Source organism: Anomaloglossus baeobatrachus, chromosome 3, assembly GCF_048569485.1.
Source record: "Anomaloglossus baeobatrachus isolate aAnoBae1 chromosome 3, aAnoBae1.hap1, whole genome shotgun sequence".
Lineage (NCBI taxonomy): Eukaryota > Metazoa > Chordata > Amphibia > Anura > Aromobatidae > Anomaloglossus > Anomaloglossus baeobatrachus.
The window spans coordinates 542869221-542896753 of record NC_134355.1 but is presented as its reverse complement, the minus strand read 5'-3'; positions in this window follow the sequence as shown (position 1 = coordinate 542896753).

Sequence of the window (27533 nt, the reverse complement as noted above, 5' to 3'; positions counted from 1 at the left end):
TACAATGATATGCAACCAATGTTTTGACCAATGGTTTCTTTTTCAAGGATATCTTGTCATATATTAACAATTATTCATTGTTACATGTACATTAAAAAACAAATCACTTGGTGATATACACAATATATGCATAATAAATATGTGCCGCCCCCGTGTCAGTAGCCGGGCTGCTTCGGATCCGGATCCGCGGTGGCTCGAGGGGTCTCCTGACCCGGGTGTCGTGCGGCCACTCAAATGAAGGGGGTATTTACAGGGTATTGTGTTAAAGTTCGTGACGCCACCCGTGGTTTGTGGTAATTTGGAGTACCACCGCTGCAATTGGGAGTACCCGGGGGTGATAGACTGGCGCAGCCAGGTGTTAGAACCCACCACGGGTAGGGGGAATGCCCCGGAACTCGGTGATGGTGTTTGGGGATTGCTGTGGGGAGCAAAGGGGTCACTTGTGTACTCACTCAGTTCATTAAGCTGACACCGACAACTGGATAAACCAAAGTTCTGTATACCGCTGCCGCTGAGGGGAGCTAGTTCGGGTCCCGTCCCCAATGGTGCTGCCTAGTGATCCATGACCTGCCTCCTGGCACTAAGTTTACTTCTCTGTTGGTCCCGCTAGTATGGAACTAGTCGGGTCTCGCTCCCCACTATGTCTAAGTGTGGGAGCTTGCGCTCAGGGTTCACGCTTGGGATTTCCTGGACCATTCCAAAAGGAAAGTCCTATCCCCCTCGTTGCGCTAGTACCCCGAATTTGGAGCGGGTGGAGAGCGGATCTTGAAGGCTCCGTTATCGTCAGGTAAATTGTCAGGTTGCCTGAAGCTACTACCTGAGCTAGGGTCCACGTACCCCGTCGTGCCCTGGTCCCAGCCTGGTGATGGTGCAAGGCCACCGGCTGTCCTCTTCGACAGTTCCATGCTCCCTGCCACGATCCCCTGTGACCGGGGGTCCAGCTCCTTCTAGGCCCAGACCACGCTCTGCTACCTAGATCGCTTCCAAGGAGCCCTGCTCCTGACCTCCCCTCTCCTTCACTTCCAACATACTTCTCTCTCTCCTGACACTCCTGACACTCCTGACCTCCCCTAACCAACCCCCCAAGTGGGCGACCCTATTCCACTCAGGCCATCCACTGGTGTATCTGGTGGGTGTGGTGCAGAGTGTACCTAGGATTTTAATTAGCTGTTGTAAGCAACACCATGTAGTTGGGGACCCATAACCAAGAAGGAGGTGGATATTGCACGGGAGGGCAGATTGCGCAATACCCTGTGACAACCTGATAGTCCAGGGGCGTCACATATATATTAAATCTGTTCATGTTAGGATGGTGTATTTTTTCCTATGTGTCCTTCCTGTTTGCATTATATATATTCATACAAAAGATAAAAAGAATAAATAAAATTATCGGCTGGGAAGCCGGCTTGGTACTGCACATCCGGCGCCCATTCTAATCAGTAGGCGGTGGATGTGCAGTACACAGCCACAGCCATTATCAGAAGAAGGAGCTGCTCCAGAGCTGAACATTTCCAGTGGCCTGCTTCCGCCTCTGAGACCGGGAATAGCTGATCGGTGGGGTTGCGGAGTTTTGGACTTTGACCGATCAGACATTGATGACCTATCCTAAGGATAGGCCATCAATGTAAAAGTAGTGGACAACCTCTTTAACTCGCCATTGTTATCTATGTCACTGATACAGTCATATGAAAATGTTTGGGCACCCCTATTAATGTTAACCTTTTTTCTTTATAACAATTTGGGTTTTTGCAACAGCTATTTCAGTTTCTTATATCTAATAAACAATGGACTCAGTAATATTTCTGGATTGAAATGAGGTTTATTGTACTAACAGAAAATGTGCAATCCGCATTTAAACAAAATTTGACCGGTGCAAAAGATATGGGCACCTCAACATAAAAGTGACATTAATATTTTGTAGATCCTCCTTTTGCAAAAATAACAGCCTCTAGTCGCTTTCTGTAGCTTTTAATGAGTTCCTGGATCCTGGATGAAGGTATATTTGACCATTCCTGTTAACAAAACAATTTCAGTTCAGTTAAGTTTGATGGTCGCCGAGCATGGACAGCACGCTTCAAATCATCCCACAGATTTTCAATGATATTCAGGTCTGGGGACTGGGATGGCCATTCCAGAACATTGTAATTGTTCCTCTGCATGAATGCCTGAGTAGATTTGGAGCGGTGCTTTGGATCATTGTCTTGCTGAAATATCCATCCCCTGCGTAACTTCAATTTCGTCACTGATTCTTGCACATTATTGTCAAGAATCTGCTGATACTGAGTTGAATCCATGCGACCCTCAACTTTAACAAGATTCCCGGTGCCAGCATTGACCACATAGCCCCAAAGCATGATGGAACCTCCACCAAATTTTACTGTGGGTAACTAGCAAGTGCTTTTCTTGTAATGCCGTGTTTTTTTGCCTCCATGCATAACGCCTTTTTGTATGACCAAACAACTCAATCTTTGCTTCATCAGTCCCAGGACCTTCTTCCAAAATGTAACTGGCTTGTCCAAATGTGCTTTTGTATACCTCAGGCGACTCTGTTTGTGGCGTGCTTTCAGAAACGGCTTCTTTCGCATCACTCTCCCATACAGCTTCTCCTTGTGCAAAGTGCGCTGTATTGTTGACCGATGCACATTGACACCATCTGCAACAAGATGATGCTGCAGGTCTTTGGAGGTGGTCTGTGGATTGTCCTTGACTGTTCTCACCATTCTTCTTCTCTGCCTTTCTGATATTTTTCTTGGCCTGCCACTTCTGGGCTTAACAAGAACTGTACCTGTGTTCTTCCATTTCCTTACTATGTTCCTCACAGTGGAAACTGATAATTTAAATCTCTGAGATAACTTTTTGTATCCTTCCCCTGAACAACTATGTTGAATAATCTTTGTTTTCAGATCATTTGAAAGTTGTTTTGAGGAGCCCATGCCACTCTGCATAGGAGATTCAAATAGGAGAACAACTTGCAAGTGGCCACCTTAAATACCTTTTCTCATGATTGGATACACCTACCTATGAAGTTCAAAGCTCAATGAGGTTACAAAACCAATTTAGTGCTTTAGTAAGTCAGTAAAAAGTAGTTAGCAGTGTTCAAATCAAGAAATTGATAAGGGTGCCCATACTTTTGCACCGGTCAAATTTTGTTTAAATGCGGATTGCACATTTTCTGTTAGTACAATAAACCTCATTTCAATCCAGAAATATTACTCAGTCCATCAGTCATTAGATATATGAAACTGAAATAGCTGTTGCAAAACCCCAAATTGTTATAAAGAAAAAAGGTTAACATTAATAGGGGTGCCCAAACTTTTTCATAAAAACTGTATAACTTAAATGTTCATGGAACACAAGTGATTAAGCATTTGGCTAATTAACATTCACATGCCAGTTCTGGGAGGGGAAAGTGTTTAAAGAAATAACTTTAGTTTTAGTCAGTAGGCATGATTAAGACCTGCTGTTCAAAATGCATAGCTTGTGAGCAGACAAGTGATTCATGGCTCTTTTTATATTGCTGCACACATCAAATTAAAGAAGATTTACGGACGTGCTGATTATATTCTTTTGTTCTGTGTAAATACTGATCACAAACTGCCGAGCACATAGAGGAACACTTTCATGCAATCGTGGTAAGTAGATTTTATCCTTTTATATCCTTTTATATGGGTACAATATATTTAAATGCAGTACAGTACATTGGATATTAATTGGATCACAAAATAGGAGGCAATCAGAGAATATCCAAGGATTATCGTGTTTATGGCTGTATATATAGGGCAGGGGTGGGGAACCTTTTTTCTGCCCGGCGTCATTTGGATATCTCTAGCATCATTTGAGGACTGTACAAAATTATCAACTTGAAATGCATCCTGCGATATTTGGTAAAACATTTAACTAACTGACCCCTAATGTGACAGTTGGAAGTGTTTCTCTTTGGTGCGATGTGTGATGTTTGGTGGTATTATTTATTTATCATATCTCTTTGCTTCTCTATGTCTTAGCTTCTGCTTTCTTTCCCATCTACCGCACTTTTACACATTCTGCGCATTCTCTATACATAAGCCCTCTCTTCTTCCCCTTCCCCATGTACAATGCTCAGGGTTTACTGACATTTCTCAATCACTCCAAATCATCCACTGCCATCATATATTGCACAAAACACTCCAATAAATCATTGAATCACCTGTTGTTTCTTTTTTGTTTTCTCCTTCCCCCTCGCTGGCGACATCCCCCAGCACCCTGGGCCTCCTTCCACTAGTATTTACAGTGGGTGTAATAAGTATTGAACTCGTCACCAATAGAGCTGGCCGAACTTGCAAAAAAATGGGACCGGTGGGTCCCTGCTAAATTTAAAAAAAAAAAACCTGATCGGCTCCAGAATCCGGTACCCATATAAGTCTATTGGGACCAGGATCCAGAGCTTAAAAATGTTGGGGGAAGGAATAGGGGGTATGAGCACGTGCGGTGTGCTCACTGAGGCTTTGTCATGGCGGCACAATACTTCCGGATCACGCTTTCCCTTCTGGAGCCAACAATTGAATATTCACTGCTTTGCCCACCCACCAGCGCATGTAATTGATTGCAGTTAGACGCACCCCCACCCTGAGTGGCAGCGTGTCAGCTGAATGCAATCAATCACAGGCGCCAGGATGGCCGGGGAAAGCAGTGCAAGGGTCTGCGGGTCAGTATGGGGGTATAAAAGAAAATGAATAAATAAAACAATCGGCGCAGGGTCCCCCATATTATGATGCCAGCACAGGTAAATCCCATGGCTGCAGCCTCCAGTTGTCGGGATTTATCTGTGCTGTGTATCAAAGTATCAAAATAACTCAGAGTCACATGTATGAGGGACTCGCATCGCATCACCCGACACAGCCTGCCACTCTCCAAACATGAGCGTTCAGGTACATAGAAGCACATGCGGCCGACATGCTCCTGTTAGGAAAGTGTGTGGCTGTGCTGGGTGATGAGACACGAGACTCGCACAAATCTAACATGACATCACCCAGCACAGCCTGCCGCTCTCCGAACATGAGCGTGCAGGTATATAGAAACACAACTGCCAAAACTCTCCTGTTAGGAGAGCGTGTAGCTATGCCGTGTGATGCGATGCGAGACTCGCATGAGTCCCTCGCAAGTGTGACTCCGGTCTAATAGAAACTGCATGCGGCTTTTTTTTTTTTTGTTTAAACTTACATAAATAATTAAAAAAAGAAACAGCATTCCGTCCCCCCCATTTTTGATACCCAGCCAAGATAAAGCCAGCTGGGGGCTGGTATTCTCTCCCGCAGCCGCCCAGTATTGCCGTATCCATTAGATGTGACAATCCGCTTTACCGGCTCTTCCCATTGTGCTGGTGGGGTGGCAATTAGGGGAATAGCAGGGGTTAATAACAGCGCACAGCTGCTACTAAACCCTAGGTTTGTGATGGTACAGGCGTTTATGAGATTCCTGCACCACGAACCTGTAAATACCGTGTTTTTCCAAAAATAAGACCTCCCCCAAAAATAAGCCCTAACAGGGATTTTCAGCATTTTCGGAGAAAGGCTTAAATATAAGCCATCCCCCGAAAATAAGCCCTAGTCCCGGATCAATAATGAAGTGTCCGTGCAGCTAAAAAAGTTACAGATACTGCAGGACACTTCATTATACACAGCGGCACCCGGCAATTACACTCACCAGACACTGAGCGGCAGGACCTGCAGTGATTACACACCCGCACACATCACATCACACACACACACACAAAATCAGATCTCACACACAAACATCGGATCGCACACACAGTCAGATCGCACACATAATCAGATCGCACGCACAAACATCGGATCACACGCAAACATCAAATCACACACACACACACAAACATTGGATCGCACACACATCGGATCGCATACACACTCACCTCATCCAGCGACACCGATCTCTTCTCGCCGGGAGAATTCTGAGAGGCAGTGCGGTGCAGCGCGACGAACAGGACCTGCGGCCGGACACGTGACTTGCTCTCATTCTCTGCTGCCGTAAGTGCTGGATGTGATGTGATGTGATGTGATGTGATGTGTGTGTGTGTGTGTGTGTGATCTGCTGTGTGTGTCTGAAATCGGCTGTGTGTGTGTCTGCGATCGGCTGTGTTTTTCTGCGATCGGCTGTGTGTGTCTGCGTTCGGATGTGTGTATCTGTGATCGGCTGTGTGTGTCTGTGATCGGATGTGTGTATCTGTGTTCGGATGTGTGTATCTGTGTTCGGCTGTGTGTGCCTGTGATGGGATGTGTGTATCTGTGATCGGATGTGTATGCCTGTGATAGGATGTGTGTATCTGTGATCGGCTGTGTGTGCCTGTGATAGGATGTGTGTATCTGTGATCGGCTGTGTATGCCTGTGATAGGATGTGTGTATCTGTGATCGGCTGTGTGTGCCTGTGATAGGATGTGTGTATCTGTGATCGGCTGTGTGTGCCTGTGATACGATGTGTGTATCTGTGATCGGCTGTGTGTGCCTGTGATACGATGTGTGTATCTGTGATCGGCTGTGTGTGCCTGTGATGGGATGTGTGTATCTGTGATCGGATGTGTATGCCTGTGATAGGATGTGTGTATCTGTGATCGGCTGTGTGTGCCTGTGATAGGATGTGTGTATCTGTGATCGGCTGTGTATGCCTGTGATAGGATGTGTGTATCTGTGATCGGCTGTGTGTGCCTGTGATAGGATGTGTGTATCTGTGATCGGCTGTGTGTGCCTGTGATACGATGTGTGTATCTGTGATCGGCTGTGTGTGCCTGTGATAGGATGTGTGTATCTGTGATCGGCTGTGTGTGCCTGTGATAGGATGTGTGTATCTGTGATCGGCTGTGTGTGCCTGTGATAGGATGTGTGTATCTGTGATCGGCTGTGTGTACCTGCGATCGGATGTGTGTATCTGTGTTCGGCTGTGTGTGCCTGCAATCTGCTGTGTGACTGTGTGTGATCTGCTGTGTATATCTGCGATCTGCTGTGTGTGTGTGCCTGTGATCGTGTGTGTGTATCTGTGATCGGCTGTGTGTGCCTGCGATCTGCTGTGTGTGATCTGCTGTGTATATCTGTGATATGCTGTGTGTGTGTGAGATCTGCTGTGTGTGTGATCTGCTGTGTGTGTCTGGGATCTTCTGTGTGTGTCAGCTAGCAGCAGGGGAGGATGGCGTGCAGCACCGACCGGAGATCACAGGAGGACCTGGGAACCATGCAGACGTCCTGGTGAGTATGAGTCTCCTGGGAAGTGGGGGGTCTGCTTTTTTGGGGGGTAAACTTACGCCCAACCGTGTTTCTCCAAGAATAAAGGCTGCTTTACACCAGAAGATCTATCGTGCGATAGATCGTCGGGGTCACGGTTTTTGTGACGCACATCCGGCATCGCTTGCAAGGCCGGCCTGTGTGACACCTCCTAGCGACGCAGTATTGCTCACAAATCGTCAGTCGTGTACTGCTCGTTAGGTTCCATAATATCGTTTAATTTAATTGTTCATCATTCCCGGGGTAGCACACGCCGCTCCGTGTGACACCCCGGGAACGATGAACAGATCTTACCTGCGTCCTGCAGCACCGCTTACCTGCGACCCATGGCTCTCGCCGGCTATGTGGAAGGAAGGAGGTGGGCGGGATGTTTACGTTCCGCTCATCTCCGCCCCTCTGCTTCTATTGGCCGGCGGCCGTGTGACGTCGCTTTGACACCAAACGTCCCTCCCACTCCAGGAAGTGGACGTTCGCCGCCCACAGCGAGGTCGGACGGGAGGTACGTACGTGTGACGGGGGTTACCGACTTTGTGCACCACGGGCAGCGATTTGCCCGTGACGCAAAAAGGACGGGGGCGGGTACGATCGATTGTGAAATTGCACAATCGGTCGCACCGTGTAAAGCAGCCTTTAGACCTCCTCCAAAAATAAGCCCTAGTGCTTTTATGGGGGGGCAAAAAAAATATAAGACAGTGTCTTATTTTTGGAAAAACACGGTAAAAGTAAATAATTACAAACATAGAGAAAAAATCCTTTATTTGGAATAAAATACAAAAACACACCCTCTTTCACCACTTTATTAACCCCAAACACCCCTCCAGGTCCGGCGTAATCCATACGAGGTCCCATGCCACTTCCAGCTCTGCTACATCTCACAGCGAGCGGCCATAGAACAAGACCGCTGGCTGTGAGTGCAGACAATGACTGAGCCGCGATGAGCAATGGCTGCAGGCTGACACTGTCAAAGGGTGGGGGGCGTCTGACTGCAACCAATCACAGATGACAGGACAGCCAGTGGGCGGGGGAAGCACAGAAATCTGTGTGTATGCAATGAGCCTATTGCGCAGTACAGGAAGTGAATGCGCAACCCGGAAGCAGTTTGCTGCCATGACATCGAGTCTCCGTAAGTATGAAATGCTCACTTAATTCTTTTTTTTTTTATTTTTCCTTTAATTTCCCCAGGGCCGAATCCAAATCATATACCCAGAATCCCAGGCCCCAGTCTGGCACCTTTGAAACCGCGCAGATCCGGACTTTTACAGTCCGGGTCCTCTCAGCCCATGACACCAATTTTTTAAATAAATATATTTCTAAAAGTGCTATTGACATGAATTTCTCACCAGATGTCAGTAACAACCCATTCAACAACACAGGCAAATCAAACCATAGATGTACGTAAATTAAATTACGTGTCATCATCAGAAAGGACACCGAGAAAAAGTATTGAACACAAGAAGAAAGAGAAGGACAAAAAGTCATGGAAAATCATACCACCAGCTGCAATCTATCAGTAATTAAGTAATTAGAAAGCAATCCTGAAACTTAGTGAAAAATAATATCAACTGGTTCAACTCATGACCTATGAAAGGTGCCTCATTACCAAGGTGCTATCCAAGAAACATCTCATGATTTGTAAAACCAGTGAGCTGTCTCAAGACCTTCAAAACCTGATTCTTACAAAACATACAGATGGCACTGGTTACAGAAGAATTTTGAAACTACTGAATGTTCCAGTAAGCACTGTTTGAGCTATAATCCAGAAGTGGAAAGAACATAATTTCACCATAAACCAGCCATGACCAGGTGCTCCGTGAAAAATTTCAAATAGGAGTGAAAAGAATTATAAGAAATGTTGTCCAAGAGTCAAGATCCACCTGTGGGGAGCTACAAAAAAGACCTGTAATCAGCAGGTACAATTGTTTCTAAGAAAACATTAAGTAATTTACTCAACCTCCATGGCCTGTATCAAAAGCAATAAAAAAAAGATCGGTTCACACTATGATCCTCTACTCTCCCTGTGGCAATCAAGCAAAGCGGGCTGGTTGGAAATCTCTGATGGCGGTAAGGTGGTGCTCACTCTAACAGAGAGTTCATGGTAATTATATAAAAAAAAGAAGAAAAAAGAGTGGAACACACCTTTTTAAAAAAAAAAACAAAAAAAAAAACGCCACACTTTATTACATATTGTCAAAAGTGGGTCTGCGGTCAGGTGCAAGCTGCACAAGGACGACAGACGTTTCACACCTGGTGGAGCTTCCACAGGTCCTGTACATCTTGCACCTGACCGACAATATGAAATAAAGTGTGTGGTTTTTTGTTTTTTTAAAAAAAAAAAAGATGAGTGCCACTCTTTTTTTTTCTTTTTTGGATATAACTCCATGGCCTGTATGCACCCCCATCACGCAAAACTCTATTGCTGAAAGGAAAGCAAGTTCAAGTGCTTTTAAAGTTTGCTCAACAACATTTAGACAATACTGGGAGAATATAGTCTAGTCAGATGAGACCAATATTTAACTCTTTAGATGCCATAATACTCACCAGGTTTGGAGGCCAAAAAGTACTGCATGTCACCCCAAACACACCAAAAGAACAGTGAAGTTTGGATGTGGGAACATCATGGTGTGGGGCTATCTTTCAGCATATGGCACTGGCAAACTTCATATAGAAGGAAGGATGAATAGATAAATGTACCAAGACATTCTCAATAAAAAATGTGATGCCTATTAATGAAGATAAAACAAGGATAGACATTTCAACAAGACAATGATCCCAAACACACATCCAAAAAAACCTCTCAGTTTCACGAAAATAAAGCTGCTAGAATGGCCCAGCCAGTCACGTGACATGACTCCAATAGAACACATATGGAAGGATCTAAAGCTGAGAGCTCATAGAAGAAGCTCACTGACCCTTCAGAGTTTAATAAGTGTTTGTGTGGAAGAAGGGGCCAAAATCACACCTCAGTAATGCATGCAACTAGTTTCTCCATACAGGAGGCATCTTACAGCTGTCATCACCAACAAAGGCTTGTGTACAAAGACAACATTCTCATTATTTTACATCACTAAATTTAAGGCCATCTATGGTTTGATTTCTTTGCCTGTGAAGATTATATGGGTTGTTATCGACATCTGGTGAGAAATTAATGTCAATAGCACCTTTAGAAATTTATTTACTTAGAAAATTGGTGAAGAGAGCCCACAGTAACAGGACAGACACAGTCAAATTACCTACTGTATGTCCTTGGTCATGGTCATTAAACTCCTGGAATGCTTGGTCTTCTTGACCCCTTACGATCTGGTTTTTGCTCTTTACAATCTAATGAAACAGCCCCTACTAAAATTTTTAATGATCTCTTAACTGTAAAATCTAATGGACACTACTCCCTGTGGATTCTCCTGGATCTTTCTGCTGCCTTTGACACTGTGGATCACTAGCTGCTTCTTACCATGCTTTGATTTATTGGCCTCAAGGACACGGTTCCCTTGATTCTCATTCTACCTCTCTGACCGATCCTTCACTATATCTTTTACCATCTCTTAGTACTCCTATCTGTCCCTTACTGTCGAGGTTCCTCAGGTTTCAGTCCTAGGCTCCCTCTTCTCTCTATACACTCCCCCTGCATGTGGCAGTTAGGGTCATATTTTTGTCTAGCGGCTTCACCGATGCCTCTACTTGTGCCAATCATTGTACTGGTTATCCGTTCACTACATAATACAGTACAAACTTATCTCTGTCACCCACCAAACTCTACACAGTTCTCCACAACCTTATATCTCCTCTCATCTCTGTTTATCATCCTACCCATTCTCTCCATTCTGCAACTAAACTAAGGTGGGCTTTGCACGTTGCGACATCAGTAACAATGTGTTACCGATGCTGCAGCGATAGTCCCGCCCCCGTCGCACGTGCGATATCTAGTGAAAGCTGCAGTAGCGATTATTATCGCTACGGCAGCTTCATACGCACATACCTGCCGTGTGACGTCCCTCTGGCCGGCGACCCGCCTCCTTCCTTAGGGGGGCGGGCCGTGCGGCGTCACAGCGATGTCACACGTCAGGCGGCCAATAGGAGCGGAGGGGCGGAGATGAGCAGGATGTAAACATCCCGCCCACCTCCGTCCTTCTCATTGCAGCCGGGCGGCAGGTAAGGTGATGTTCCTCGCTCCTGCGGCTTCACACACAGCGATGTGTGCTGCCGCTGGAGCAAGGAACAACATCGTACCTGTCGCACCATCGGCATTATGGAAATGTCGGAGGCTGCAGCGATGATACGATAACGACACTTTTGCGCTCGTTCATCGTATCAAAAAGGTTTTACACGTTGCGATATCAACTGCGACGCCGGATGTGTGTCACTTTCGATTTAACCCCATCGACATCGCACGTGCAATGTCGCAACGTGCAAAGCCGCCCTAAAACTAACATCCCCCATTATCTGAACCTCTCACCTCCATCTCCAAGAATTCTCTTGTGCAGCACTAGTTTTCTGGAATATGCTACCTTAGATGATCAGACTAATACTTTGCCCCTCATTTTTAAACACGCTTTAAAAACACAACTCTTTAGACAAGCCTAAGACCTCAATTCACTAACCTAGCTCTTCCAGGTTTCACCTTATTAAACTTTTCTCAGAATCTGGACCCTCCTATTCATCTTTAGCTATATCCTACATGCACTCAATAGCACCTGGTAGTTGCACTTAGATAATTGCTGATGCCTGAATCATGCAGCTTATTTGAAATGCCCTATCTATATATATAATTGCCTTATTCTGTCTGTCTGTCTGTCTGTCATGCTTCAAAATTGTGTCCTTCCGGTGACATTGTGTCGTTACAGTGACACAAAGCTGATTGGCCGCTGGCCTCGCCATGGCCCCGCCCCCCCACACGGATTGGCCGCTCGCCCAGGCTGCGCCCCCCCACTGACACGGTCACGGAGCCACGAATCCTAGGTGAGTACTGTACACCCCCCCCCAAGCCCCCCCAAGCACCCCCCCCCCCCCCAGGGCCCCCCCGGGAGCCCACATCAGCGTGCGCCACCGCCGTATGCTGCTGTGGGCTCCCGTGCGAGCGGGGGACGGGATACGTTGGTAACTATTAGTTACCAGCACATCAAGGTCCTGCAGCGGCCGGAGATCCTCACGCAAACACATAACAGCACACACACACACATACACACACATCAGATCACACTCACTCTCACAAACACCTCACACACACCTCACACACACCTCACACACACATCGCATCCACATACTCACAGCATCCGGTGATATCGCTTGCTTCTCGGCCTCGATACTGTGCTGTGAGCTTCCAGGACCTGACGGAGGATCACATGGCCAGAAGCATGTGGTATCTCCGGATGTTGTGACTGTGAGCGCGTATGTGCGTTATCGTCAGTGTCTGTGTGTGTGAGTGTATGCGATCGGTCGGGTGTGTGTGAGTGTATGCGATCGGTCGGGTGTGTGTGAGTGTATGCGATCGGTCGGGTGTGTGTGAGTGTCGGGATCGGGTGTGTGAGTGTCGGCAGAGGAGCACGGCGTGCTGGAGGAGGCACGGAGCAGAGAGACTGATCTTGGGGAAGGCTAGGAGGGGGACACTGATGCTGGGGGAGACTGGGAGAGGAAGGCTGAGCTGATGCTGGGGAAGGCTGGGAGGACGGAGGCTGGGAGGAGAGAGGCTGAACCTGGGGAAGGCTGAGCTGATGCTGGGGAAGGCTGGGAGGACGGAGGCTGGGAGGAGAGAGGCTGAACCTGGGGAAGGCTGAGCTGATGCTGGGGAAGGCTGGGAAGACGGAGGCTGGGAGGAGAGAGGCTGATCCTGGGGAAGGCTGAGCTGATGCTAGGGAAGGCTGGGAAGACGGAGGCTGGGAAGAGAGACGCTGATCCTGGGGAAGGCTGGGAGAGGGAGGCTGATGCTGAGGGAGGCTGGAAGGAGAGAGGCTGATGATGGGGAAGGCTGATGCTGAGGGAGGCTGGGAGGGGAAAGCTGATGCTGGGGAAGGCTGGGAGGACGGAGGCTGGGAGGAGAGAGGCTGATCCTGGGGAAGGCTGGGAGAGGGAGGCTGATGCTAGGGGAGGCTGGAAGGACAGAGGGTGATGCTGGGAGAGGCTGGAAGGAGAGAGGCTGATGCTGGGGGAGGCTGACGCTGGGGAAGGCTAGGAGGATGGAGGCTGGGAGGAGAGAGGCTGATCCTAGGGAAGGCTGGGAGAGGGAGGCTGATGCTGGAGGAGGCTGGAAGGAGAGAGGCTGATGCTGGGGGAGGCTAGAAGGAGAGAGGCTGATGCTGGGGGAGGCTAGAAGGAGAGAGGCTGATGCTGCGGGCAGAGAGGCTGATGCTGCGGGCAGAGAGGCTGATGCTGGTGCAGCATGGGGAATGGAGCACGATGGGGGGTGCGCAGCATGGGAGATGGAGCACGATGGGGAGTGCGCAGCATGGGGGATGGAGCACGTTTGGGAGTGCGCAGCATGGCGGATGGACCACGTTTGGGAGTGCGCAGCATGGAGGATGGAGCACGTTTGGCAGTGCGCAGCATGGCGGATGGACCACGTTTGGGAGTGAGCAGCATGGCGGATGGAGCACGTTTGGGAGTACGCAGCATGGCGGATGGAGCACGTTTGGGAGTGCGCAGCATGGCGGATGGAGCACGTTTGGGAGTGCGCAGCATGGTGGATGGACCATGTTTGGGAGTGCGTAGCATAGCGGATGGACCACGTTTGGGAGTGCGCAGCATGGCGGATGGACCACGTTTGGGAGTGCGCAGCATGGCGGATGGACCACGTTTGGGAGTGCGCAGCATGACGGATGGAGCACGTTTGGGAGTGCGCAGCATGGCGGATGGAGCACGTTTGGGAATGCGCAGCATGCCGGATGGTGCACGATGGGGAGTGCGCAGTATAGCGGATGGAGCACGTTTAGGAGTGCGCAGTATGGCGGATGGAGCACGTTTAGGAGTGCGCAGCATGGCGGATGGAGCACGTTTGGGAATGTGCAGCTTAACGGATGGACCACGTTTGGGAGTGCGCAGCATGGCGGATGGAGCACGTTTGGGAGTGCGCAGCATGGCGGAAGGAGCACGTTTGGGAGTGCGCAGCATGGCGGGTGGAGCACGTTTGGGAGTGCGCAGCATGGCGGATGGAGCATGATGGGGGGTGCGCAGCATGGCGGATGGAGCACGTTTGGGAGTGCGCAGCATGGCGGATGGAGCACGTTTGGGAGTGTGCAGCATGGCGGATAGAGCACGATGGGGAGTGCGCAGCATGGCGGATGGAGAACGTTTGGGAGTGCGTAGCATGGGGGATGCAGCACGATGGGGAGTGCGCAGTATGGCGGATGGAGCACGTTTGGGAGTGCGCAGCATAGCGGATGGACCACGTTTGGGAGTGCGCAGCATGGCGGATGCAGCACGTTTGAGAATGCGCAGCATGGGGGATGCAGCACGATGGGGGGTGCGCAGCATGGCGGATAGAGCACGATGGGGAGTGCGCAGCATGGCGGATGGAGCACGTTTGGGAGTGCGCAGCATGGGGGATGCAGCACGATGGGGAGTGCGCAGTATGGCGGATGGAGCACGTTTGGGAGTGCGCAGTATGGCGGATGGAGCACGTTTGGGAGTGCGCAGCATGGCGGATGGACCACGTTTGGGAGTGCGCAGCATGGCAGATGGAGCACGTTTCGGAGTGCGCAGCATGGGGGATGCAGCACGATGGGGAGTGCGCTGCATGGGGGATGGAGCACGATAGGGGGTGCGCAGCATGGAGGATGGAGCACGATGGAAGGTGCACACCTCCCCCCAACACACACACACACACGCGCACTGCACAACACACACACACTGGGAACCACAAACAACGCCCTACACAGACACCCACACACACAGACAACGCTGCACACACACAACACCCAACACACAAACACCGCAGCACACACAAATATACGCACATACCGCACAACACACACATTGCTCAAAACATACCTCCCCCAAAACACACCACACACACACAAACCGCACAACACACACACACACACACACACAACGCTACAGACACACAGCGCTCCACAAACAACGCAACACACGCAACACACATACAACACCGCTCTCACCCCCCGCCACACCCAGAACATGTACAGCGCCCTACACAAACACTTGGTAACTACACACAACAACATCTATATATATATATAACAAAAATCATACATGAACTACACAATACGTAAATTCTAGAATACCCGATGCGTAGAATCGGGCCACCTTCTAGTCTATATATATAATTGCCTTATTCTGTCTGTCTGTCTGTCTGTCTTGCTCCAAAATTGTGTCACCGTGACAGTGTCACCGTGACAGTGTCATTAGAGTGACAACTGTCGGATTGGCCGCTGGGCTCGGCCTGGCCCCCCCCCACGGATTGGCCGCTTGCCTCGGCCTGGCCCCGCCCCCCGCATGGATTAGCCGCTCACCCCGGCCCTCCGCACGCATCGCCCGCTCCAGCGTACACCGGCTACCGGTACACATGTGCAGGGAGCCGGCATACGCTGACGCCTCGCCCGCTCGCCCCCGCCACACGTTGGCACACTCGGCCCCGCCCCCGGCGGACATAACCTTGCGATGCTGGGATCGTGACGGAGCCGGTGTACGCTGGTAACCATGATACACATCGCGTAACTATAGGAAGCGCTTCCCTTAGTTACCCGATGTGTATCATGGTTACCAGCGTACACCGGCTCCCAGTACACATGTGCAGGGAGCTGGCATACGCTGACGCCTCGCCCACTCAGCCCCGCCCCCGGCACACGTTGCCACGCTCGGACCCGCCCCCGGCGGCCCCAGCATGGGGGATGGAGCACGATGGGGGGTGTGCAGCATGGAGGATGGAGCACAATGGGGGGTGTGCAGCATGGAGGATGGCGCACGATGGGGGGTGTGCAGCATAGGAGATGTAGCACGATGGGGGGTGCGCAGCATGGGGGATGGAGCACGATGGGGGGTGTGCAGCATGGGGGATGGAGCACGATGGGGGGTGTGCAGCATGAGAGATGGAGCACAATGGGGGGGTTCAGCATGGGGTATGGAGCACGATGGGGGGTGTGCAGCATGGAGGATGGAGCACGATGGGGGTGTGCAGCATGGAAGATGGAGCATGATGGGGGGTGCGCAGCATGGGGGATGGAGCACGATAGGGGGTGCACAGCATGGGGGATGGAGTACAATAGGGGGTGCGCAGCATGGGGGATGAAGCACGATGGGGGGTGCGCAGCATGGGGGATGGAGCATGATGGGGGGTGCGCAGCATGGGGGATGGAATACGATGGGAGGTGTGCAGCATGGGGGATGGAGCACGATGAGGGGTGCGCAGCATGGGGGATGAGGCACGATGGGGGGAGCGCAGCATGGGGGATGGAGCACGATGGGGGGTGCGCAGCATGGGGGATGGAACACGATGGGAGGTGCGCAGCATGGGGGATGGAGCACGATGAGGGGTGCGCAGCATGGGGGATGGAGCACGATGAGGGGTGCGCAGCATGGGGGATGGAGCACAATGGGGGGTGCGCAGCATGGGGGATGGAGCACGATGGGGATGCACAGCATGGGGGAAGGAGCACGATGGGGGGTGCGCAGCATGGGGGATGGAGCACAATGGGGGTGCACACCTCCCCCCAAAACACACACACACCGCCACACGTGCACCGTACAACACACCACACACACACTGGGAACCACAAACACCACCCTACACAGACACCCACACACACACAGACAACGCCGCACACACACAACACCCAACACACAAACACCGCGGCATACATAAATATACGCACATACCGCGCAACACACACACTGCACAAAACATACCTCCCCCCAAAACACACACACGCACCCCACAGCCACACAAACCGCGCAACACACACAGCACCACACACACAGAACGCTGCAGACACACAGCGCTCCACAAACAACGCAACACACAGCGCAACACACATACAACACCGCTCTCACACACCCCCACCCAGACAACACCCAGAACATTTACAGCGCCCTACACAAACACTTGGTAACTACACACAACAATATCTATATATACGGTATATATATATATATATATATATATATAACAAAAATCATACATTAACTACACAATACGTAAATTCTAGAATACCCGATGTGTTAGAATCGGGCCACCTTCTAGTCTATATATATAATTGCCTTATTCTATCTGTCCGTCTGTCTGTCTTGCTCCAAAATTGTGTCGTTACAGTGACAACCAGCGGATTGGCCTCTGGGCTCGGCATGCCCCCCCCCCGCACGGATTGGCCTCCTGGCTCGGCCTGGCCCCGCCCCCCCCCCGCACGGATTGGCTTCTCGCCCCAGCCCCCTGCACGTATTGGGCGCTCGGCCAGGCCCCGCCCCCTCGTGCATTGGATGCTCGCCCTGGCCCCGCCTCCCGCACGCATTCCCCGAACGCACACGGAGACGCCCGACTCCCAGGTGCCGAGCCCCCCCACACGGATTGGCCGCTCGGCTTAGCCTGGCCCCGCCCCCTGCACGGATTGGCCTCTCGCCCCGGCCCCCTGCACGTATTGGGCGCTCGGCCAGGCCCCGCCCCCTCACGCATTGGAGGCTCGCCCTGGCCCCGCCCCCCACACGCATTCCCCGAACCCACACGGAGACGCCCGACTCCCAGGTGACTGCTGCAGCCCCGGAAGCCCACACCGGCAGGACTAAGAGGAGAAAAGCCACTAGCTTACCCCGCCTGCTGGCACACGTGTGCCGGAGCCGGCGTAGGCTGGTAACTATAGTACACATCGGGTAACTATAGAAACCGCTTTCCTTAGTTACCCGATGTAACTAGCTTACCCCGGGTCCCGCACACGTCGGCACTGTCGCTTTTAATAGTTACCTTTTGTCCACTTTGTCAGCGCGCTCCCGTGCACTGTGTACACTACAGTTGCCGCGCGACAAGCTCCGATCACATGTTGTCATGTGACCAGGAAGTTGCGGCGCAGCCACTGTCCTGTACACAGTGTACGGCTGCTTTCAGACGTCCGTGTCACACATAGCACACATGCATGTATATACACACACAGCAGACACACATGGATACACCGAGCGCATACACACATACCGCACATGCATGTACACACACACACACTCTGCTGTACATTCACCCAGCGAAGCGGTCCCCGGCACTGAAGTCCCCAGCGCTGTTCCTGCTTCCAGCTCCTCAGGGCACTGAATATTCAGTGAGTATAATAAGCGGCGATAAGGAGCCGGAGACAGCATCGCTGGAGAGAGGTAAATATAGAAAATATTTTTATTAAAAGCAAAACCTATGGAAAAAAAAATGCTGTGCGCACTATGCGGATTGTGACAGCTGCATGTTTTCCCGCAGCGAAAACAATTGCATGTCACTTCTTTTCCGCAGGTAGCTGTGGGATTTCACTCCATTGACTGCAATGTAATCGTAAAATCCCGCAGGGAATAACGCAGGCAGCAAATTCTGTGCGGTTCATTGCATTTTCCTGCGTTATTCCCTGCGGTATTTTGCGGTTTACCTGCGGTAATGTTCATCGCTGCCCTGCGGTTTGCAGGGAAGTGATGTCATTATGACAGGAAGAGGAAGCGGAGCAGAGAGTAATCACACAGAGATCACACATAGAGACATATAAAATACACACACATCACATCACACACAGACACAGAATACACACACATCACACTCACACACAGACACAGACATATAGAATACACACAGAAATCAAACGGACATATAGAAAAAAAACCACGTGGGCTCCGCTGGATTTTTACCGTCCAGCCGCAGTAAGCACACAGTGGTGGACCGGTATTCTCAGGCTGGGGAGAGCGAGGGACAGCGTTAATGTACCCCCTCTCCCACAGCCGAGAATATCAGCCCGCAGCTGCTCCGGGACTGTCGCATCCATTATGCGGCGGTCCCGGAGTTTCCCCGGCTCTTCCAGATGCCGTGATGCGGTGGGAGTCCAGGTAATAAGGAGTTAAATGACAGCGCATCGCCGCCATTTAAGTCCCGGCTTTTAATCATGGCAGCGCCTATGAGACAGCTTTCATGATTAAAACCCGTAATTAAAGTGAATAAACACAAACACTGAAAAATCCTTTATTTTAAATAAAACAAAAAGCTCCTCTTTCACCCGTTTATTAAGCCCCCCAAAACACACAGCTCCGACGTAATCCACGTCCTCCGATGCCTGCATCCAGCTGCGACTGACAACAGCGCTGAATGAATGCAGCCTCGCAGGGAGCCTGTAGAGGTAATTACAGGTCATTTCCCACGGCCGATAATATAAACACACTACCGCCCTCGAGAAATGCAGCGTGTCAATCTGTCCTCTATCATCTATCTAGCTATCTATCTATCTCTCTATCTATCCCTCTATCTCAGAAGGAATTTTTTTTTCCAATGTGCTTTATTGCATTGAATGCATTAAAACACATGTACCAATCCACACGCGGCAAAACCGCGGCAATACCGCGAACAATACCGTGTTAAAGCCGCTGCAAACCGCATGTGGTTTTTGGGTGCGGTTTGCTGCTGTTTTTTTTACCGCAGGTGCGGTAATCTTTCAGACCCTGCGGAATTTTCTTAAGAAAATTCCATTTTCCAGTGTGCACAGGGCCTAATACTTACCTTTTCTCCACTTTGTCAGCGCGCTCCCGTGCACTGTGTACACTACAATTGCCGTGCGACAAGCTCCGATCACATGTTGTCATGTGACCAGGAAGTTGCAGCGCAGCCACTGTCCTGTACATAGAGTACGACTGCCTTCAGGCGTCCATGTCACACATAGCACACATGCATGTATATACACACACAGCAGACACACATGGATATACCGAGCGCATACACACATACCGCACATGCATGTACACACACACACACACTCTGCTGTACACTCACCCAGCGATGCGGTCCCGGCTCTGAAGTCCCCAGCGCTGTTCCTGCTTCCAGCTCCTCAGGGCACTGAATATTCAGTGAGTATAATGAGCGGCGATAAGAAGCGGGAGGCAGCAGAGCCGGAGAGAGCATCTCTGGAGAGAAGTAAATATAGAAAATATTTTCATTAAAAAGACCCATATTTTCTCCGATATGTTTTACACTGATGTCGCACGGATCACATCAGTGTGCGATCCATGTGACATCCGTGCTGCCGGAGATGCCTGCGTGTGTGAGTGTGGGGTCATGAAAAGTCACATGGTCCGTGTGCAAACACGGACGTGTGAGGCACATCAGAGAAAAACATGGGTACGTGTAACATCCGTGTTACAAAACGCATGTCACATTTACCTAAAACACGGACGTCTGAAACCAGCCCACGGCAGCGCGCCGGATCCGACAAAGTGGAGAAAAGCTGGATGTGTGAAACCACTAGCTTACCCCGGCTCCCGGAACACGTGTGCCGGAGCCAGCGTAGGCTGGTAACCATGGTCCACATCGGGTAACTATAGAAACCGCTTTGCTTAGTTACCCAATGTGTAACAGGGTTACTAGCTTACCCCGGCTCTCGGCACACGTGTGCCGGAGCCGGCATAGGCTGGTAACCATGGTACACATTGGGTAACTATGGAAACCGCTTTGCATAGTTACCCGATGTGTACCATGGTTACTAGCTTATCCCGGCTCCCTGCCCATTCAGATCGTTGGTCTCCCAACACTGTCAAACACGCCGATGCGTGCTGCACAGCAGGAGACTAACAAGCAAAAAATAAACCAGCACTGTCGCTTTGCATAGTTACCCAATGTGTCCCATAGTTATCAGCTTACCGACGTACGCTGGTAACAAATGGTACACAATCCTGTAACTATGGAAAGCACTTTCGTTAGTTACCCAATGTGTACCATGGTTACCACCTTACCCCCGGCTCCTGGCACACGTGTGCTTGAGCCGGCGTACGCTGGTAACCATGGTACACATCGGGTAACTAAGCAAAGCGTTTTGCATACTTACCCGATTGTGTAACATGGTTACCAGTGTACGCCGGCTCCCTGCCCATTCAGATCGATGGTCTCCCACTGTCAAACACGCCGATGCGTGCTGCACAGCGGGAGACCAACGAGCAAGAAATGAACCATCATTATTCAAGACTTGATGATTATATTATTATTCAATCTGCTAATCTACATACACATTCTAGACTACCCGATACGTTAGAATCGGGCCACCTTCTAGTTTATTATAATGATGACTGGAACATACATGAAAAGTACAATCTACCTATTGTGCCCCCCCATTTCCTTATAGATTGTAAGCTTGCGAGCAGAGCCCTCACTCCTGCTGTAACTGTTGAGCTATATGTTGCTTTGTAATGTCTTTATTGACTTTGTAATGTGTTTACTTGTCCCTTCTTAATTGTGAAGTGCTGTGGAATTTTTAATGCTATATCAAAATTATTATTATTATTATTATTATTAATAATAACAATAAATTATTATTGATGTTACTACTCACAACTTTTCCAGATTTGTGTCTGGAGCACAGTGGACACTGCGATGCATTTTGAAAAGAATTTCCAGCAGTAGGTTGCATCGAACACAGATGTATATTGTACTGCAAGTTTCCTTACAGTCAGAAATTCATCACTGCTCACATTTATAGAACTCCAGCAGTGGGAGGTCTGAAGTATACATCATATAGGAGATACTGAGACTACTGTATATACATCACATAGGGGACACCAAGACTTCTGTATATACATCCCAAAGGAGACACTGAGACTGCTGTATACATCACAAAGAAAACACTGAAACAGCTGTCTATACATCACATAGGAGACACTGAGACTGCTGTATATACATCCCTGAAGATGCTGAGGCATATACATCACTGGAGAGGCTGGGGCATATATATCAAATGAGATGCTGACGCATATACATCATAGGAGATGTTGGGGCATATACAGTTAGGTCCAGAAATATTTGGACAGTGACACAATTTTCGCGAGTTGGGCTCTACATGCCACCACATTGGATTTGAAATGAAATCTCTACAACAGAATTCAAATGCAGATTGTAACGTTTAATTTGAAGGTTTGAACAAAAATATCTGATAGAAATTGTAGGAATTGTACACATTTCTTTACAAACACTCCACATTTTAGGAGGTCAAAAGTAATCGGACAAATAAACCCAACCCAAACAAAATATTTTTATTTTCAATATTTTGTTACGAATCCTTTGGAGGCAATCACTGCCTTAAGTCTGGAACCCATGGACATCACCAAACGCTGGGTTTCCTCCTTCTTAATGCTTTGCCAGGCCTTTACAGCCGCAGCCTTCAGGTCTTGCTTGTTTGTGGGTCTTTCCGTCTTAAGTCTGGATTTGAGCAAGTGAAATGCATGCTCAATTGAGTTAAGATCTGGTGATTGACTTGGCCATTGCAGAATGTTCCACTTTTTTGCACTCATGAACTCCTGGGTAGCTTTGGCTGTATGCTTGTGGTCATTGTCCATCTGTACTATGAAGCGCCGTCCGATCAACTTTGCGGCATTTGGCTGAATCTGGGCTGAAAGTATATCCCGGTACACTTCAGAATTCATCCGGCTACTCTTGTCTGCTGTTATGTCATCAATAAACACAAGTGACCCAGTGCCATTGAAAGCCATGCATGCCCATGCCATCACGTTGCCTCCACCATGTTTTACAGAGGATGTGGTGTGCCTTGGATCATGTGCCGTTCCCTTTCTTCTCCAAACTTTTTTCTTCCCATCATTCTGGTACAGGTTGATCTTTGTCTCATCTGTCCATAGAATACTTTTCCAGAACTGAGCTGGCTTCATGAGGTGTTTTTCAGCAAATTTAACTCTGGCCTGTCTATTTTTGGAATTGATGAATGGTTTGCATCTAGATGTGAACCCTTTCCTTTGTATTTACTTTCATGGAGTCTTCTCTTTACTGTTGACTTAGAGACAGATACACCTACTTCACTGAGAGTGTTCTGGACTTCAGTTGATGTTGTGAACGGGTTCTTCTTCACCAAAGAAAGTATGCGGCGATCATCCACCACTGTTGTCATCCGTGGACGCCCAGGCCTTTTTGAGTTCCCAAGCTCACCAGTCAATTCCTTTTTTCTCAGAATGTACCCGACTGTTGATTTTGCTACTCCAAGCATGTCTGCTATCTCTCTGATGGATTTTTTCTTTTTTTTCAGCCTCAGGATGTTCTGCTTCACCTCAATTGAGAGTTCCTTAGACCGCATGTTGTCTGGTCACAGCAACAACTTCCAAATGCAAAACCACACACCTGTAATCAACCCCAGACCTTTTAACTACTTCATTGATTACAGGTTAACGAGGGAGACGCCTTCAGAGTTAATTGCAGCCCTTAGAGTACCTTGTCCAATTACTTTTGGTCCCTTGAAAAAGAGGAGGCTATGCATTACAGAGCTATGATTCCTAAACCCTTTCTCCGATTTGGATGTGAAAACTCTCATATTGCAGCTGGGAGTGTGCACTTTCAGCCCATATTATATATATAATTGTATTTCTGAACATGTTTTTGTAAACAGCTAAAATAACAAAACTTGTGTCACTGTCCAAATATTTCTGGACCTAACTGTACATTACAAGAGACGTTCTCATCATCATCATCGGTGGAACTGTCACTGGAGTGCACTGACTCTGTCTACAAAGTAAATCCTGATATGTGATACCAATATAGGGACAAAGGCTCCTAGAGTATGATAAGGCTACACTGCCCATAACGGCAGGCCAAGCAGCTGAAAAGGGGTATGTGAACTGGTCATTCCGATTTCATTGATATCTGCATTCTTGTATAGATGAGTATTATGGTGAGGAGAGAGCCATTCCCTCCCTCTTCCACCATTCAATCTGTGCTTATGAGACTCAGTGCAGCAGACCTGATGACATCACTAGAGCTGTACTGACCCTCAGTCCACATGCTGCACTGAACAGAGCAGCTAAAACAGCATTCCAAAGGAACAGGAGAATTGTTTTTTTTCCTAGACTTTGTCAGTCATTATTTGTGGGTCATCATACTGTAAGGGGAACTGTGGTGGTATCATACTGTATGCAAGTTCTGATGGTATCATACTGTATGAGTAGCTGTCATTTAACTAAGTAAGGGCATTGTACTGTGTTGTGACATTATACTGTATGGGGGCTATGACGGCCATAAAACTGTGTGAGGGCTATGGTCGCCTTGATACTGTGTGGGGAGCTGTGTGATCTATCTGTGGGGTCCATTATACAGTATAGGGGCTGTCGGGGTAGTCATACTGTACTTTGGCTGTGGTGGCCATCATACTTTGTGAAGGATCACTGGGGCCATCATACTATATGGAAGACTGTGGGCATCATACTGTGAGGGAAATGTGGAGCAACCATACTGTACGGAGGGCCTGTGGTGGCCATCATATTTTATTGAGGGCCATCATATTGTATGGGGAGGCCATCATACATTGTGGGGTTACTGTGAATGGCATCATACAATGTGTGCACCATTATTCTGTGTTAGGGACTGCCTGGGCGATCATACTATGTGGGGGGAATTATGGAGGCCATCATACTGTGGAGAGATCACTGTGAGGCATTATATAGAGGGGGTTTGCTGTTGAGTCAACGTACAGTGTGTGAGGGATACTGTAGGGACAAATTGTGTGGAGGAAATTTACTGTGTGGTATCATATTGTGTTTGGGGGTATTTGTCGTATTGTATGGGTATTATGAAAGGGATATTGTAGTGGTTAAGAACGCTAAGGGGCTTGAATAGGGGCACTATTTCTGTGTACATACTACAATAGATGTCGCTCTCCATTTGTTTCCTTCTAAACTGAATTTTGCATTTTTTTGACCAATATGAACTCTTGTTATGCGGTTCATATACATATGTATATGTCGCGGGCGGAGGGGACGCGCTCGCCACGCTCGGGTCCGTGGGCTTCTGCTGCTGCTGCTCGGTGGCTCGAGCGGTGGGCCGGATCCGGGGACTCGAGCAGCGCTCCTCACCCGTGAGTGAAAAGGGGGTGGTATGTTTAGGGAGATTGTTCGTGACGCCATCCACGGGACGTGATGATGATGGCACCACCGCTGCTGGTAATGGGGATCCCGGGAGAGATTGTAGGGTGCAGCTAGGATGTTGTCCCCTCCGTGGGTAGGGGGGTTGGTGATCCCGGGGCCCGGTGGTGTAACTGGGAGGCTGGATGGCTGGGGTGCAGGGTTGCAGGGACAGCGCGGCACAGTGCCAGATGGCACTGGTGTACTCACTCAGACAATCACTGACAAAGTCTCTAGTAAACCAAAACGGCCGGATGGACGGGTCCCGCAGCCGGCTGCAGTGTTGTTGTTTTGCTCTCCCCGGACAGCTGATGGTGGCTGTCTTTCCCTGCACCTGTGAAGATGTTCTTGACTCCTGTGGTTGCCCACCGGTAGTCCGCTCCCCGGCGTATAGGTGCCGTAGGAGCCCGTTTTGCCCGCAGGCGCTGGCCCTTGGATCTCTAGCCTGTGGCGGTGGCTGTATATCCTCTCTGGGTGGACTGTTGCCTTCAATCGGGACTTGCTTGTTAGGAAACCCCTGGGGTTCCTGTCACATTCGAATTTGACTATTGACGGCGGCTCCAAGCCTGGTCGAGGTCCGATGGCCCTGCCTGTGTGCTTAGCTTTACTCCGTTCCCCGGTCCGGTACCGGCTGGCCGACGCCCGACCCCGGTCCTTACGGCTCTGCGGAGTTCCACCAACTCCTGCAGACGGCCACCACCGTCTGCCAACCTTGCTGTCAGTGCCTGGGCTCCGACACCAGACACCTCAAGTGTTTACTCCTCTCACTTCCACCTCCAACACTAAACTGTCACTTTTCCTGCCTCCAGGCCTGTGAACTCCTCGGTGGGTGGGACCAACCACCTGGCTCCGCCCCACCTGGTGTGGACATCAGACCCTGGAGGGAGCCAACAAGGATTTTTGATTGACTGTTGTTGCTGCCTAGGGTGGGGGGTGTGTGTGTGTTGGTATGTATGTGACTACCTGGCTAGTCCAGGGCGTCACATATACATATGTACCGGAATGAGATAATGAGCATATAATGGACAACAGATAGAAATATGATATAAATGCATTTAATGTCATTGCTTCGGGACTCATGAACATATTTCAAAAAGATAGATTTGCAGTTGTTCAATTGTAATCCAAGAATAGTGATTTTTCCACCATGTGAGATATTTTAACTCAAAAGTTTGTTTTTTTTTCAACCTGAAAAATGATGAAATATTGCACTCAGTGAAAATATAGCCTTTCTTGTTGTTTGTGGTGATGCTGGTGTTCTACTTGATTGAAATGTGCTTACAGTGTCTTCCAAGTTGCATATTTATACAACCTTAATCCATAATGGGGCCATTTGCATGAGCTAATAGTGTTGTAAAGCAGGAAGTGTGAGCAATGTATCTGAGCATTAGAAAAGGATTAAAAGTTTTATGTGAAAATGAGTCAACATTGGATTATATGCAGATATTGAGCCAAACTGTCCAGCAGGGCCGGATTTACACTCGTCTACATCCTAAAATAAACCACATAATTCTGCACCCTCTCCCCTCATCTCCTGTACAAGTGAGGTAAGAGGAACCTGCTGATAAACGGTGACTCTTGCAGATACAGGAGTGACCTTCCAAGGTATAGGGCTCCTGCCAGACACAGATGGGACGTACTGAGGTCAGTGTTGGCGTCACATAGGATCTGCTATGACATATAGGAGAAAACCGCTATAGTGACGCAGCCGTGTGCGCCTTCTCTTACTGACTGACCTGTAAGTCAGAGCCTTTTCTGGAGAAAGCGGAGAAGTAACATACCAGTGTGGGAGACCAGGATTTTGGTTTTCCTCTCTTCTTTGGGGCACAGTCAGCCTGGCTGGTTCTCCTCTCTTGGATCAGGTAAGAGTCAGACAATCAGAAGGGAATTATGTGCATGGTCTATCCTGCTCCAGCCAATCACAACACCTACTCATCACTGTGCACCTTCCGCTTGAACTTTTCACTGCAGTACATGGTCAGTGAATATTCCTTCTCTCTATGTAGATGCATGTCTGTATTTTTATGACACTCGCTGAGGTCTCACTTATTTTACGTATATGGATGTAAATGGAAATAAATTGGATTTTATATGGCCTTTCAAAATCATAATCATATATCATAATGAAAAATTTTAAAATTTTTGGTTATTATTTCTTCTGTATATATATATGCGCCATGACTGCTGCACCCTAGACCATTGCCTAGGTTGGCCTTCTG